The following is a 14,824-nucleotide window of genomic DNA, read 5'->3' on the forward strand; positions in this document are numbered from 1 at the left end:
TGGTCTTTAAAATAGTCTGATTTCTAGGGTGTTGTGAAGATTTAATGAGATAATTGTAGCAGAGCTTAATGCTGGTAGGGGCTCCAGAGGAACGAATGGTCCTCAGGCACCAGATGTTAGGCAGGGCCAGACTATGATCCCTGATTGGAGGAAAATGAATGGAGTGTGTCGTACAGTTGCCCGGCTGGCTTCCTAGATGCACTTTTGGGGGCTGCCGCACAAGAAAGGGTGCTCAGGCAAGCCTAGGGTCTCACTCATTGGAGACAAACTGGAATTCAGAGAAGCCACGGCTGCTAGGACTTGAGGGTCAGAGTACCCAGGAGGATGGGGCTGCCCACAAAGAGAGAGAATCCCAGAGATCTGCAAAACGGCTGCCCTTGGTCTTTGGATACTATGCACGTGTGGATTAAAACTTCATGAAGCCGGTTGTGAAAAGAAGACCAGAAAGTAACAGGCCCCAAATAATTCCCAGAGCTCACACAGTAGTTAGTACTCCCTCCGGGCAGTGTGCAAAGAGCTCAGAATATAGAGTGGGACAAGTACGGTCCTCCAAAGCATCACACCTTTGTAGTGGGGCTCCATTAGCCCTAAACTAAAGGCTGCTCTAGGCCATAATAAAGCTGAAAAACAAGTTCCAAAGAATGAAACTGAGCCCGAGTAACTAAATAGCTCCAGGACAAAGTCCAATGCTATCTTAAAGAATACAATAAAATCCAGCACCTAACAATGTAAAAGGTTATGGTGTCTGGCATCCTACCAAAAGTGACCAGGCATGCAAAGATGCAGGAAAATATGGCCCATAACCAGGGGGAAAATATCCATCAGTAGAAAGAGATGGAGATACAAAGACCTTAAAGCAGTATTATCAATATGCTCCATGAACCTAAAAATGTAGAGGAAAACACAAAAAATACTGAGAAAAAAAACAAAAAACTGAGACCATAAAGTCAGAGTAAGTGCCCAGAAATGGGAGCTGTTACAGTCATGGTGGGATTGGTGGTGGATATCTCTAAGGTACCCTATTCTAGCTGGGAAGTTGAGGGATTCTCTTAGCCTCTTCCTTTTAAACTTATTCAGATGAGACCGTTCCTGTCTCTGGTTCTGCACATGCTCACTGCTGTGGTCATGGGACATGGGCATCTTGGCCATGTGAAGAGGTGGTCAAGAGATACAGTGGGCATTTGTTGGGTTTGTCTGCCCCCCCTTCCTTCTTTGGACATCCCCTGGCTATCCTCTGGGGATGCACTGTTATGCACGGAACTGTGTCCCCCAAAATTCATATGTTGAAGCCCTAACCCCCAGTACCTCAGAAGGTGACTGTATTTGAAGATAAGGCCTTTAAAAAGGTGACTGAGTCTTCAACAAATGGCACTGGGAAAACCGAAACAGCCACATGCTACAGAATGAAACTGGACCACTTTCCTATACCACACACAAAAATAAACTCAAAATGGATTAAAGACCTAAATGTGAAACCTGACACCATGAAACTCTTAGAAGAAAACATAAGCAGTAATTTCTCTGACATCGCCTTTACCAACATTTTTCTAGATATGTCTCCTGAGGTAAGAGAAACAAAAGGAAAATTAAACTATTGGGACTACACCGAAATAAAAAGCTTTTGCACAGCGAAGGAAACCATCAACAAAACAAAAAGGCAAGCTACTGAGTGGGAGAAGATATTTGCAAATGATCTATCCAATAAGGGGTTAATATCCAAAATATGTAAAGAACTTATACAACTCAGCAACAAAAAAACAACAACAACAACAACAAATAATAATTCCATTACAAATGGTCAGAGGACCTGAATGGACTTTTTTCCAGAAAAGACACAGAGATGAACAGCAAACACATGAAAAAATGCTCAACATCATTCATCCTCAGGGAAATGCAAATAAAAACCACGACAAGATACCACCTCACACCTGTCAGAATGGCGAAAATCAAAAAGATAAGAAATAACAAGTGTTGGCAAGGATGTGGAGAAAAAGGAACCCTCATGCACTGTTGATGGGGATGCGAACTGGTGCAGCCACTGTGAAAAACAGTGTGGAGGTTCCTCAAAAAATTAAAAACGGAATCACCATATGATCCAGTAATTCCATTACTGAGTATTTTCCCGAAGAAAATGAAAACACTACTTCAAAAAGGTATATATACCCCTGTGTTTATTGCAGCATTTCTACAATAGTCAAGATATGGAAACAGCCCAAGGGTCCGTTGATGGATGAATGGAAAAAGAAGATGTGGCATGTGTGTGTGTATATATATAATGGACTATTACTCAGCCATAAAAAAGAATGAAATCTTGCCATTTGCAACAACATGGATGGATCTAGAGAGTATAATGCTAAGGGAAATAAGTCAGGGAAAGACAAATACCATATGATTTTACTCATACATGGAATTTGAGAAACAAAACAGGGGCGCCTGGCTGGCCCAGTCACCAGAGCATGCAACTCTTAATCTCGGAGTTGTAAGTTCGAGCCCCACATTGGGTGTGGAGATTACTTAAAAATCTTAAAAAAAAAAAAAACAGACAAAGAAAAAAGAGACAAACAAAAGACAGACTCGTAAATACAGAGAACAAACTGGTGATTGCTAGAGGGCAGGTGGGTAGGGGGATGGGTAAAATACACCAAGGGGATCAAGGGTACACTTATCGAGATGAGAACTGAGAAATATATAGAATTGTTGAATCATGATACTATACACCTGAAACAATTGTAACACTGTATGTTAACCATAGTTTCATCAATCAGTCAACCGATGATTGAGTTAAATGAGGCCAATAGGGATGGCTCTAACCCAACCTGACTGGTGTCCTTACCGGAGGAGGAGACCTGGACACACAGACGGACATCAGGGACACATGCGCACAGAGGTAAGGCCATGAAAGTGACCATGGAGAGAGGCCTCAGGGAGAACCCAACCTGCCGACAGCCTGACCTTGGATTTGCAGCTTCCAGTGAGAATAAATGTCCCATCCCTGCCTTGTGGCAGTCCCCTGCACAGCAGCTGCTGAGGCTTCCCACCAACTTGCTGGTCACCCAGAGTCACCGGAAGGTCAGGGACAGGATGTGGGCTGCAGCCCTGCTCCAAGGTCTTGATCTTGCCATCTGACGTTCAAAGGGCAGAGGCAGCACTTTCTCTTCTGAGCCCCACAGCCTGATCCCCTGGCCCAGACGTTCATCCTCAGCCACCATGGGGAAGTGTAGGTGAGTGCCAACCTCCAGAAGGCCCGCAGTGGGGGGCTCCAGGGATGTTAGTCCGGGGCGCAGACACACACACCCACACACCTGCCTCCAGAGACTTAGCGGTGTCTGGAAGAAAAAGAAATGTGTGCTCCCTGGAGGAATCCAAGAAAGCAGACAAAGAGGTGACAATCTGGGGACAAGGTGATACAGGATGGAGACATGTCATTCTGGGCAAAAAGGAACAACGTGAGAAGTAACCCAGGTGGGGAAGGTGCTCCGTGCCTGGGACTGGAGAATAGGGGTTGGATATGGCAGGATATGGGGTCAGCAGGGAAGGGCTGCATCTACCATGCCAAGGGGCAGTACGATCCAAGTCCGTGCCTTAGGAAGCTCACTCTGGTGGCACAGGGGCACGTGGACTGGGGAGAGGAGGAACTGGATCTAGAGAACTAGTTAAGAGGAAAGGGGGGGTGATGAATTTGGGAAGTCTTTTAGAGTTTTGACATTCACAAATTAAACACATGCGCAATAACAGCCAATTTACCGAGAATGTTCCCACTAATGTGCCAAGAGCATTTAATCCTCATGATAACCTACGCGTTTTGCCCTATGGTTATCCCCGTTTTATAGAAGAACCTGAGGCTCCTAAAGGTTCTTGGTAACTTGCTTAGAGTTCACAGCTAGAAAGGAGAGTCAAAGCTAAACCCAATCATTCGAACGTCAGACCCCAGACTTCTAACCAACTATGTGACCCACGATGACAGCCAAGCTATGTGGATAGGCCAGGCCTTGTTCTTATGCTTACCTTGCAGACCAGAGGTTGACAGGGGCTGCAGCCAGGACCTCAGACTCCTAGTCCTCAGGGACCTGTTCTCCTTGGATCTCCCTGCTTCCAGGTCCTAGCAGCCTGAAGGCACACAGTGAAGCCCGTGGACTCCCATTGCCCAGACCACAGAAGGGCCACCTGGACCGCTAGACCATGCGGACAGCCCTGTCCTCTTGGAAGGGGTTAGACACAGTTGTATGAGTCTTCAGAGTGAAATTCAAACTACCTGAAGAGGCAGTTGTCAGTGTCCTGGTGCCATGAGATCCATGGAGATCCAGACCCCATGGGGGCAGCCTGCTGGCTCTTAGCCCAATGTGGCCGGGGCCCAGGACAACCCTGCTGGGGCAGCCTCCTCACCCAGACTCTACCTCCCAGCTTACCACCCACTGCGCGGGCACACCCCAGCCCTCCTGCACGCCCCCCCCCCCCCCGCCACTGGCCACTGTAAGCACAGTGCTACCCTGATGCTCTCAGGGTCTGCACCACTCTCCTCCTGGCCCCGACCACACACACTCTCTCCAGGTCCCTGGACACTTGTTCTGCCCTCGACCACAGATGGAGTTGCCCGAAACTGAAGCCCTCCTCGGCCAGTACTGCATCTCTGCACCTTTCTCCTTGTGGCCAGGGCTCATGCCATCCCAGCCTGGGTCAGAGATCAGCCAGAGGAGATTTTCCACCCTCCAGGCAGGTTGGTCCCTCCCTCGATAGTACTCACAGAAGCCCTTCCCTCTAAGACAGCGTTTACTCGGACTTACCCGATCCTGTAATTATCTGTGGCTGCCCCACGGGCTGGGAAGGAGCCTCATGCATCCTCTGTGCGGAGCCTAGCACCTGGGGCCAATAATAGTGAGATGAGAGTAATAATAACACAAACAGGCAGCCCTTATTGAGCTCATGCATTCTCACTTAATTACAGCCTCCCATTGGCAGATAACTGTATGGAAAGCATTTTTGTTCACCATCTGGAGCATAGTGAGTGTGCAATAAATGTTAGCTACTATTGGGGCACCTGAGGGGGCACAATTGGTTAAGCGGCCGGCTCTTGGTTTCGGCTCAGGTCTCATCTCAGGGTCGTGAGATCGGACCCTGCGTTGGGCTCCATGCTCAGCTCTGAGTCTGCTTCACGTTCTTTCTCCCTCCGCCCCTCCTGCCCACTTGCTGTGTGCTCTCTCTCTCTCTCTCAAATAGATAAATAAATCTTTTTTTAAAAAGCCAGCTACTATTCTTAATAGATGTTTGTTGAATGAATGAATGAGCGAGTGACTACATGGCTGACTCAGCCTCCCTGCTGGGTGCTGCCGGAGTCACTTAGAGCACGCGCTTCAGAGTGCTACAAGCTCGAGTCCCTGGCCTGCGGTCCAGTGGACCCGGTTAGCGCGAGGGTGCAGCCCAGTGACAGCAGGGGCAGGACCCATCCCTGTGAACCTTTTCGTGAACCTGCACAAGGTACCTGAAGCTCGTTATCATGGAAGGCCCAGTCCCAGACCTTCCGGGGAGAGGACAAGCCCAGGACCCGCAGACACACTCAGCAACAAGCACTCTTCCCTCCCGGGCCCTGGAGCAGGCTGTGCGGAGCCCCCGGGGGAGCAGAATTCAGCAGTACAGCGGGTAAGAACCTCTCGGCAGGGCCACAGCCAGATGCGGACAGGCCCACACGCCCTGTCCCTTGGCCGTCATCCAAGGACCAGGACCACAGGCAATGAGGAAGTGGCCTCAGGGCCAAGCCAGCTGTATCCTAGCCCCGGTGGAGGGTCTGGGAGCCCACAGGGCTCAGCTCAGGGCCGGAAGTGTGCCTGGTGTACCCGCCGCTTGCCAGGCACAGTGCACCTCCTGGGGACACAGCCGCGGCCAAGAGATGTCCCCCCTCCCCGGGACCACAGTCTGGAGAACCACAGACTAGGGAACAGCACCAGAGAAAGGCGTAAGCGGCAAGAGAGGACAGAAACGGGGGCCACGGGTTCTAAAATCACACCCACTCCTGTCACCCTGAGGACTTTTGCCACACCCAGCCCCACTTGTGCTGTCATTTGCTTAATGTTTTTTTAAATGAGAGAGAGAGAGAACAAGTGGGGGGAAGGGAGGGGAACAAGAAGACTCCCCACTGAGCACAGAGCCCGACTCGGGGCTTGATCTCACAACCCTGAAATCATGACCTGAGGCGAAACCAAGAGTTGGATGCCCAAGTGACTGAGCCACCCAAGCACCCTGCTTAATATTTTTTTAATCAAAAAATGTGAGACTTAAAAAAAAAAATGTAAGATGTTTTTGAAAAGGAGAACCAGTATTACTTGGTGTAAGTAGAAAGTAACTAAAAATAAAGGCCTAACGACCTTAAGAAAGAAGTGTCCAGGGGCGCCTGGGTGGCACAGCGGTTGGGCGTCTGCCTTCGGTTCAGGGCATGATCCCGCGTTATGGGATCGAGCCCCACATCAGGCTCCTCTGCTGGGAGCCTGCTTCTTCCTCTCCCACTCCCCCTGCTTGTGTTCCCTCTCTCGCTGGCTGTCTCTGTCTCTATCGAATAAATAAATAAAATCTTTAAAAAAAAAAAGAAAGAAAGAAGTGCCCATTCATGTGCCCACTTCAAATCCCCCCCATCGCACACTCTGGGACACTCTGTGCTCCCTGCAGCCCCCCAGCTCCCTGCTGAGAGGAGGCAGGTCTGAGGGGCACGAGGGACAGGAGAAGGGTTTCCAGGAGCAGGTGGCTCTGGCGGAGGGAAACAGCCTTGCCGCAGGAACCGGGCTGCGGAAGTAACCCATGCTTTAGAGAGAGGAATCTGCCAGCCAGGGGAGCAGAGGGCACAGGGGTGTGGGGAACCGCTGGGGCAAGTGCATGCATGTGTGTTTGCTACAAGACCCCACAATCTAGGATCCCGCAAAGGGAACTGTCTTAGTGTATGAGTGACTTACAAACAGCAGACACTATTCCTCAAAGTTCTGGAGGCTGGAAGTCCAAGATCAAGGTGTGGACGGCCATATGGTGAAGGCCTGCCCACTGGTTCATGGCACGGTCTTGCTGTGTCCTCACAGGGCCGAAGAGGTGCAGGAGCTCTCTGCCGTCTCTGGTAAAGGCACTCATCCCACTAATCACCTCCTAAAGGCCCCATCTCCTAAAACCACACTGTTGGGCACTAGGATTTCACACATGAATTGTGGGGGGGACACAAACATTCAGACCCTAGGAGGATCGTTCACCGGGTGGGGGGAAGTGTAGAATCGTGCTACCCGAAGGACCTCAGGGGCCTGGCTGAGACATGCGGATTCTGTCTCAGGGGCAGGTGGACGCACAGAGAGTTTTCAGCAGGGAGGGGCGTGCACAGTAAGATGGGAATTAGAAAGCCATTCTACTGGATTGCAGGGCAAGGCCAGAAAGCAGGGCCGAGGCTGCAGGCTGCCGGCTGCCGGCTGCTGGGTCTCCTGGGCCCGGCCCTTCTCTTCTTGGCAAGCAGAAGATGGCTAGGACCTTGCTGAACGCCAGGACAGCCGTGCAACTCCGAATACAGGGAGATAAAATCCTGAAGAGACAGTTGCTTCCCCTGGCCCACCTGGCCCCTAGCTCCTCTACCCCCCAGCTGGCTGCAGGTTGTCCTGAAAAGAACCCAGTGTCCTGGACAGGAGGGAGGCCAGGTAAGGTATGCTCGTGGCAGGCGTTTGGGTTTGAGTTCCTTCTGCACCTACCACACTCCGCTCGAACTCTGAGATGCAAAGACCCCCCCCCCCACCAGCTCCCAACCACTGGTGGACACATGAATATATTCCAGGGTTAACCTGCCTGGTTTTTATCATGTTATAGAAAATTAAAGCTTCAGGCTATTTGAATTTAATTTAAGAAGCGATATGCATGGAATTCCTACTACTGGTGAACGCAGTGTTCAAGGAGATCTTTGTTTTCTGAAGTTCATTCTTTTTTATTATTTTTTTTTAATCAGCAGAATGGAACAGTTTTAAGAAACAGGTGCTCTTGGTGTATTTTGGGCCTCCTTGATTTTCTTCTTTTCTTTCCTCAAGTACAGAGAGTAATGGAGAAATCCTGCAGGAACAGCACCACTTGAATGGAATCTCCTAGGGCTATTAAATCTGTAGCTCGGGGCTCCCCCACTGCTTGTGAAAGAACTAATGAAGGAGCTGACTCAGGCAGAGGAGCTGCGGGGGAAGGGGTCTCCCCCATTCCGCTCTCCGCGCCACCCAGCAGACACGGCCACGGAGTCCACGTGGGGCCCCTTGGGAGGGCAGGATGGCAGGTGGCATGCCTACGGCTGAGAGCTCATAGGCACCGAGCACTGTTTGCACGGCATGATGGTTGAGATATGGATTTGGGTTCTTCCGTGAGGGGTTCTCTGTTAGGGGCAGGCCCTTCCCACACAAGCTCCCCCTCAGGGGCTCTGAAGGGCAGGAAGCAGAGGCTGTTGGAAGTCAAGAGCCAGGTGACCTTACTTGCAGTGGCTGTGAGTGTTGGCAGCCCCTTGGGTGCATTGCTGCCCTCCCCCCACCCCCCCACCCCCGTGGGAGCTAGGACCCCCACCCCCACCCTGACTGGGGCCAATGACCCACTGGCACAGACACAGAGGCCTTCAGTGCTGACTTCTCCCCTCTGTGTAGATTAGAGAGAAGGGAGGTCCTCCAGATTGAGGAGAGACCTAGGGGTGCAGGACCCCCAGCGTGAGGCTGCCTGCCCTGGGGCACATGGCAGGCCACAGCCTGGTGGGCCCTGGCATGGTGATGGTAACACTGAAGACCAGGTGCCACCCCTCCCCTTCTGGTCCCCGGAACACTCTGGGAGTCAGGTGGTGTTCTAGGTGTTCAGGATATGCAAGTGACAAGGATTTCTGCTCTGATGGAGCTTATAGTTTAAGTGAGGGACAGCAGATAAAGCAGCAAGCAAATAAATCAGGTGGATGATGGGCTTTCAGGAAAACCTCTGGGAGAGGATGACCTTTGAACTAAGACCTGAATTCCCCTTCCTTCCTTCCTTCCTTCCTTCCTTCCTTCCTTCCTTCCTTCCTCCCTCCCTCCCTCCCTCCCTCCTTTCTTTCTTTCTTTCTTTCTTTCTTTCTTTCTTTCTTTCTTTCTTTCTTTCTTTTTCTTTCCTTCTTTCTCTTGCAAAAATCTGGGGGCAGAGTATACAGAATTGAGGGAACAGCAAGTACAAAGGTCCTGAGGTGGGAACGTGCCTGGTGGCTGCTAGGATCCAAAAGACCATGGAGTGTGAGTTTGAGGGGAGATGGTAGAAGGTGCTGTGGAAACGGTAGGGAGGGGCAGATGGTAGAGTTCAGCTTTCAGTTGCTTCTTATTTTATATGTGTTGTCAACACAAGGTACACCCCCGCCCAGGGCAGAAACCGTGCCCTAAAATTACTGAGTATTATGTACTATCATTTATTTATGAGTGTTTTAATGTACATTATATACCTCATATAGTATAAATATTTACTGTTGTGTATTATCCTTCGTGAGGACTGCTGCTGTGCTGGGCTTGCTCTGCAGGCTGGGGGCTGGGACTGCAGGAAATCTTTTTCCCTCAGAGGCTCCCAGAACCCGGCACCCCAGGCTTTGTGAGGGGTATCTTAAAGGTATAGTCCCATTTTCTAGAAACCTTTCTAGATATCGTATTTAAAGTTCAGGAACACACTACTACTAGCTGGGGAATGACTGCACTGGCAGGTGAGGTTACCTTGATGAGTTTAAGGGAGCACAACTGCAGGAAGGGCTATGGACGAGGCAGACCTTCCCCACGCCTTTCTGCTGTTTCCCTCTCCTTGAGCAATGCATGGGGAGAGGGGAGGTTGTGACTTCAGCAATGGGGCTATGGAGTCAAAGTTCAAGCCCAGTATCCCAAGAGCGCTGGTGACCGACTCTGGAAGCTTATAAACAAGGTGCAAATGGAAGTATCCAGCCTAAGGGCATGAAAGGGAGGCTCAGAGAGAGCTGAGATGTCCCTGGAATGCAATCTATGCTCGTAGCTTCCTGGATCCATTCATTAATTTGAGGCAGGGAGCTGAAGTTCAAACAGGCACCAGGCTCGGATGACCTTAAGTGCCCAAACTGGGCTATACTTTTCTAAGGAAAATACAGAATCTGTATTTTCTGTCTCTTGCTCATTCTCAAGCAGATAATAGAGAAGTACATTTTTGTTCTATTGAAGAAACGTGACTTAATCCTGTACTGAAAGCGGGAGATGTGTGGGTGAATTTCTCTATTCTGCAGACTAGAAAAGCCACTCTAAGCCTTGTGAAACTAAGCAAGAGGAAAATTCTGTGTTCATTCAGATGCTAGGTACACGTTCCTGGAGAGGTTTTAAACACTTCTTTGTTTTATTGAAATAGTTATTTCATAATGTATAGAGAAGAACACAAGACAAATCAGGTTTTAGCTTTCAAAAAGGAATTTGTCCTCACGGGACACACTTTTGTTTCTGCTTTTTAAAATCCTTTTATTGTATAATAAATCACAAATATAGAAAACTTCACAAATCAAATCTTTGGCTTAGCAAATTATTTCAAGGCTTTTATAAATGCGTTTTTATCACCCACATATGCACCCCTATCCACGATTAAAGGAAAACCGTTTCTCTCACACAACGCTTCTGACACCAAATCTGCAGATTTTCCACATCAAGCAATTCTCCAATTCTCCGAATCCACCTGGGGGTGCTTACAATTTAATTTAGTTCTGACCCTAACTACCCAGGGTTAGTACCAACTGCACAGGTTAAGAGCTCAGTCCCACTAAAGTGACTCCTAATGTCAGATGCTGATTGCAAGTCGTGGGTCCCCAGTTCACCCACATTTCTGTCTGACTTGGCTACAATTTGAGTAATTTGTTTTATTGACTCACAGAGCTCGGGGACACACTTTAGTTACTGTTACCTGTTTATTATAAAGGGTTTAGTAAAGATAGAAATGAACAGCCGGATGAAGAGGTACAGAGGAGGTCTGTGAGGGTCCCAAACACAGGAGCTTCTGACCCCTTGGAGTTTGGGATGTACCATCCTCCTGGCGCGTGGATGTGTTCCCCAGCCCAGAAGCTCTCCAAACCCCACCGTTTAAGGGTTTTGTGGGGTTCTACTATGATGGCAAGATGGATTAAATCATTGGCCACAGTGATTGACCCCATCTCTAGCCCTCCTGTCCTCCCTGGACATTTGGTGGCAGTGGGCAGGGGTGGGGGTGGAAGGGTGGTGGTAGGGGGTTGAAATACCAGCCCTCTAATCACAAGGCTGGTTCCTCTGGCAACCGGCCCCTACACACAGAATCTAACTAGAGACCCCCTAGCCTAGAGTCATCTCATGAACATACCAAAGACAGTCCTAGTACTCAGGAGATTCCAAAGGTCTTAGAAGTGCTGTGTCCGGAATGGGCAGAGACCAGATCCATATTTCTTGTTATGTCACAACTATGGTCTTATATTAAAAGTGTTTATCTTTGGGGACACCTGGCTGGCTCAGCCACTGGAGCATGCAACTCTTGATCTTGAAGTCATAAACTAGAGTCCCACGTTGGGCGTAGAGCTTACTTAAAACATTTATCTTTCAAGTCTCTTTTAATCTCTTGGTTCCTTTTCCATCCTTTTGTTTTCTTACAGTTTAATCTGTTGAGGGACTTTTGACCTGTAAAATTTCCCACGGTCTGTCCTTTGCCGATTGCACACTTATGTATAGTTTAACATGTGCCTTGTGTTTCCTGAATATTTGCAGCTGGATCCAGAGACAGGATCAGATTCAGGTTAGGTCCCTTTGGCCAGATTATTGGAGGCACTTAATTAGCTCTTTTTCTTCTTCACATTAGCAGGCTTTGCTGCTTCATGCTTTTATCTGTTAAATTATTGGGGATTGCTAAATGGTGATATTCTAATTTCACCATTCCATTTTTCATTTATGAGCTGGAATACAGTTTTAAAGAGACGCTTCCCTTCATCTACTATTTGGTTCCCCAGTGGGATGATTCATGTAAAGAAGGTAGAATAATGCTTGACTCTTCTGTACTCACCTGTTTTCAAGATAGTGATTTCTCCTCTCTCTCTCTCATCTCCCAAATGCAATCCTTTTTCGGTAATAACTTTTGAAGTTGAAGATTTAAACATCTTGGGGGTGGGGGGGGGTCTCGCTCAATGGCAGTTGATAGCATTATTGACGTTCATTGTCCCATCTTTGGTCTGAGGGAGGCATTTCACATTGCCTCCTGGGTCCTTTTGACATGACCCTCATCATCTGTGATAGCCTCCATCTGGTGTTAAAAGATATTTCAGGTCATCTCTATGTTTTCTGCTCCAGCCCTGGAATCAGTCATTTCTCCAAGAAGCACTAGTTTCTTTGAGTAAGAAACTACCTTAGATGACAATTTGAGCTCTAGAGATGCTCACTCCTATCGGATTAGTTGTTTTTCAATTTTTTCAGCAATGTGTATTTAATATACGAAGCAACAATTTTAATGTTTTTCTTTTTGTTTAAAATATGTTTCTGGTTTTATTGAGATATAATTGACACGTTACTGTACGAGTTTAAGGTATACAGAATAAAGGTGTGATTAACACGTGTCATGATTGATTACCACAATACACGGCATCTCATACAAACATAATAAAAAGATATGGAAAAAAATGTTTCTTGTGATGAGAACTCTTAGGATTGACTCCCTTAACACCTTTCCTACATATCATGTAGCAGTGGTAGCTATAATCATCAAATTGTTCACCCCGGTACTTATAAATGGAAGTTTATGGCTTTTGATCATTTATAGATATACGTATGTATAGATATATATGTGTGTGTATATATGTATCTATGAAAAAAAATTCCCCAAATCCACATTGATTTCCAGCTCAAGTTTAAGACTCCAGAGCTTTGATATAACTTCTCCTATAGTTCTATTCTATTCTATCTGTCCCTTCTTTGATACCAAGGTTCCTGGTTTTCAAGGACACACGGGATGATAGAATTAAGATAGCCCATAATCACACATTTGTTTTCTCCCATATTGAGCACACAGCAGCCTCAGAATAAAAGTACTAATACTACCAAAAATAAAAAAAAGTACTAATACTACCACAATTATTTTTAAAATATTTTTTGAGTGAATGTTCGCCATATTCTCTTTTGCCCCAGCTAGAAAACCAGTTGTTTTTATCTGCATTGTCCCAGCACACCTGGTGACTTACTCTGACCTCTTGCTCTTCACCCTTGCTCGGTTCTACAGGTAACTATATATTCCATGCTCACCACCTATCCTTATAGCTAATAACTGAGCAGTCCTGGATTTTGTGCTTGTCCATAATAATATGTGTTTATATTTGAGAGTCAGTTTTGCCGAATATAAAATCCTTGACTTACAGTCCCTTTCCTGGAGTTTCTTAAATATGAGCTCCAGTTTCTTCCGGAAGGAAGAATTCCAGTTAAAGAGTCTGAAAGTGATCTCATCTCCTTTTCCTTGTGAGTCCCATGTCCTTTTTTTCTAAAGGCCTGAAGTGGGTTTTGGGGGTTTTATTTTTTAAACTCCGTGATTTTACTAAACAGTGTCTTGGTGTCGGTTATTCTAGGTCAGTAGTCTCAGGTGTGCATTATACTCTTTCAGTATGGACTCTCGTATCCTTTTTTTAATTTCCGGGAATTTTTCTTGAGTTATGTTTTTAATATTTTTCTTCCCTTGCTTCTGTTATCTTCTTAATATCTGCAGGTTTAATCTTCCTTGCCTATTTTCAATTCTTGTTATTTTTTTCTCAAACCTTTTTTTTTTATTTCTTTTTGAAAAAATATTTACTTATTCATTGCGAAAGAGAGCGTGAGCGCTAGCTGGGGAGGGGCAGAGGGAGAGGAAGACTCTCCAGCAGACTCCCACTAAGTGGGAGTCTCATGACCCTGAGATCACGACCTGAGCCAAAATCACAAGTCGAACACCCAACCAACTGAGCCACCCAGGGGTCCCTTTTTAATATTTTTTTCTGATTTAAAACTCTTCTTTTTTAAATCAGCTATTTCTTTTCAGGCACGATTTTTGTCTATTCACTCCTGTGTTCCTTCTAATTTAGACTTCATTTTGATATAAACTTTTCTTTGACTTCTAATTGTTTTGGGTTCTGTTACCTCATTTCTGAGTTTTCCTAAATGTTGTTTACCCGTATGTTATATCATTTTAGCTTATTTTGAGATAGTAGGTTAATTCCGATCTGTTCTGTTGCCACATCTTTCTGGCCTGCTTTGATTGTCTGCACGAACGTGTATTCTGCTTCTTACTCTCTTATAGTCCTTTCGTATGGGATTTGACCTCGATATTTTCTGTTACTCTTTTTTTTTTTTTAATACGGAATGCTTCACAGATTTGCATGTCTTCCTTGCACAGAGGCCATGCTAATCTTCTCCATACCGTTCCAATTTTAGTGTACGTGCTGATGAAATGAGCACTTCTGTCACTTGTTTTTAAGTGGAATTGGTTCTTCTGAACTTTCCAATTAAAGCAGCATTCAGAAAAGCTTTCCTAACGCCACAGAGCTCCCTGCTTCGTCGTTTTTGTGTATTGCTCAAACCTACGGCGTCTTGTTTTCTGAGCAAACTTTCCTGGATCCGGTCCCCCTCCCCACTGTGGTCTGGATCTTCTCTAACCTTTGTCTCTATCGCCCCTGCCCTGGAGAATTTTGATTCATTTCCCGAGGTTCCTCCTCTGTGTGTGCCCTGTTCTGGAAGCCAACCCACGCAGGGCCATTTGGAACTTTCACAGGGCCTGAGCTGCTACAGCCCCTTCTGACCTTCTTCCCCAGGGCCCCCTGCAGTTGGAGAAGGGGCTGTTGGAAGGGGCAAAACCTCTCCAGGTT

The 14,824-nt window shown here is 47.1% G+C and overlaps 1 non-coding gene across 1 annotated transcript; it reads right to left on the reverse strand.

The window, feature by feature from the left end:
• Window positions 1-14,310: 14,310 nt before the first annotated feature.
• LOC123800072 (U6 spliceosomal RNA) lies at window positions 14,311-14,417 on the reverse strand. Its single transcript, XR_006781812.1, has one exon. It is a non-coding gene; the product is annotated as a U6 spliceosomal RNA (small nuclear RNA).
• Between the last annotated feature and the right edge of the window lie 407 nt (window positions 14,418-14,824).

The sequence above is a fragment of the Ursus americanus genome, chromosome 6 (assembly GCF_024610735.1).
Source record: "Ursus americanus isolate L20-20 chromosome 6, mUrsAme1.1.p, whole genome shotgun sequence".
Classification (NCBI taxonomy): domain Eukaryota; kingdom Metazoa; phylum Chordata; class Mammalia; order Carnivora; family Ursidae; genus Ursus; species Ursus americanus.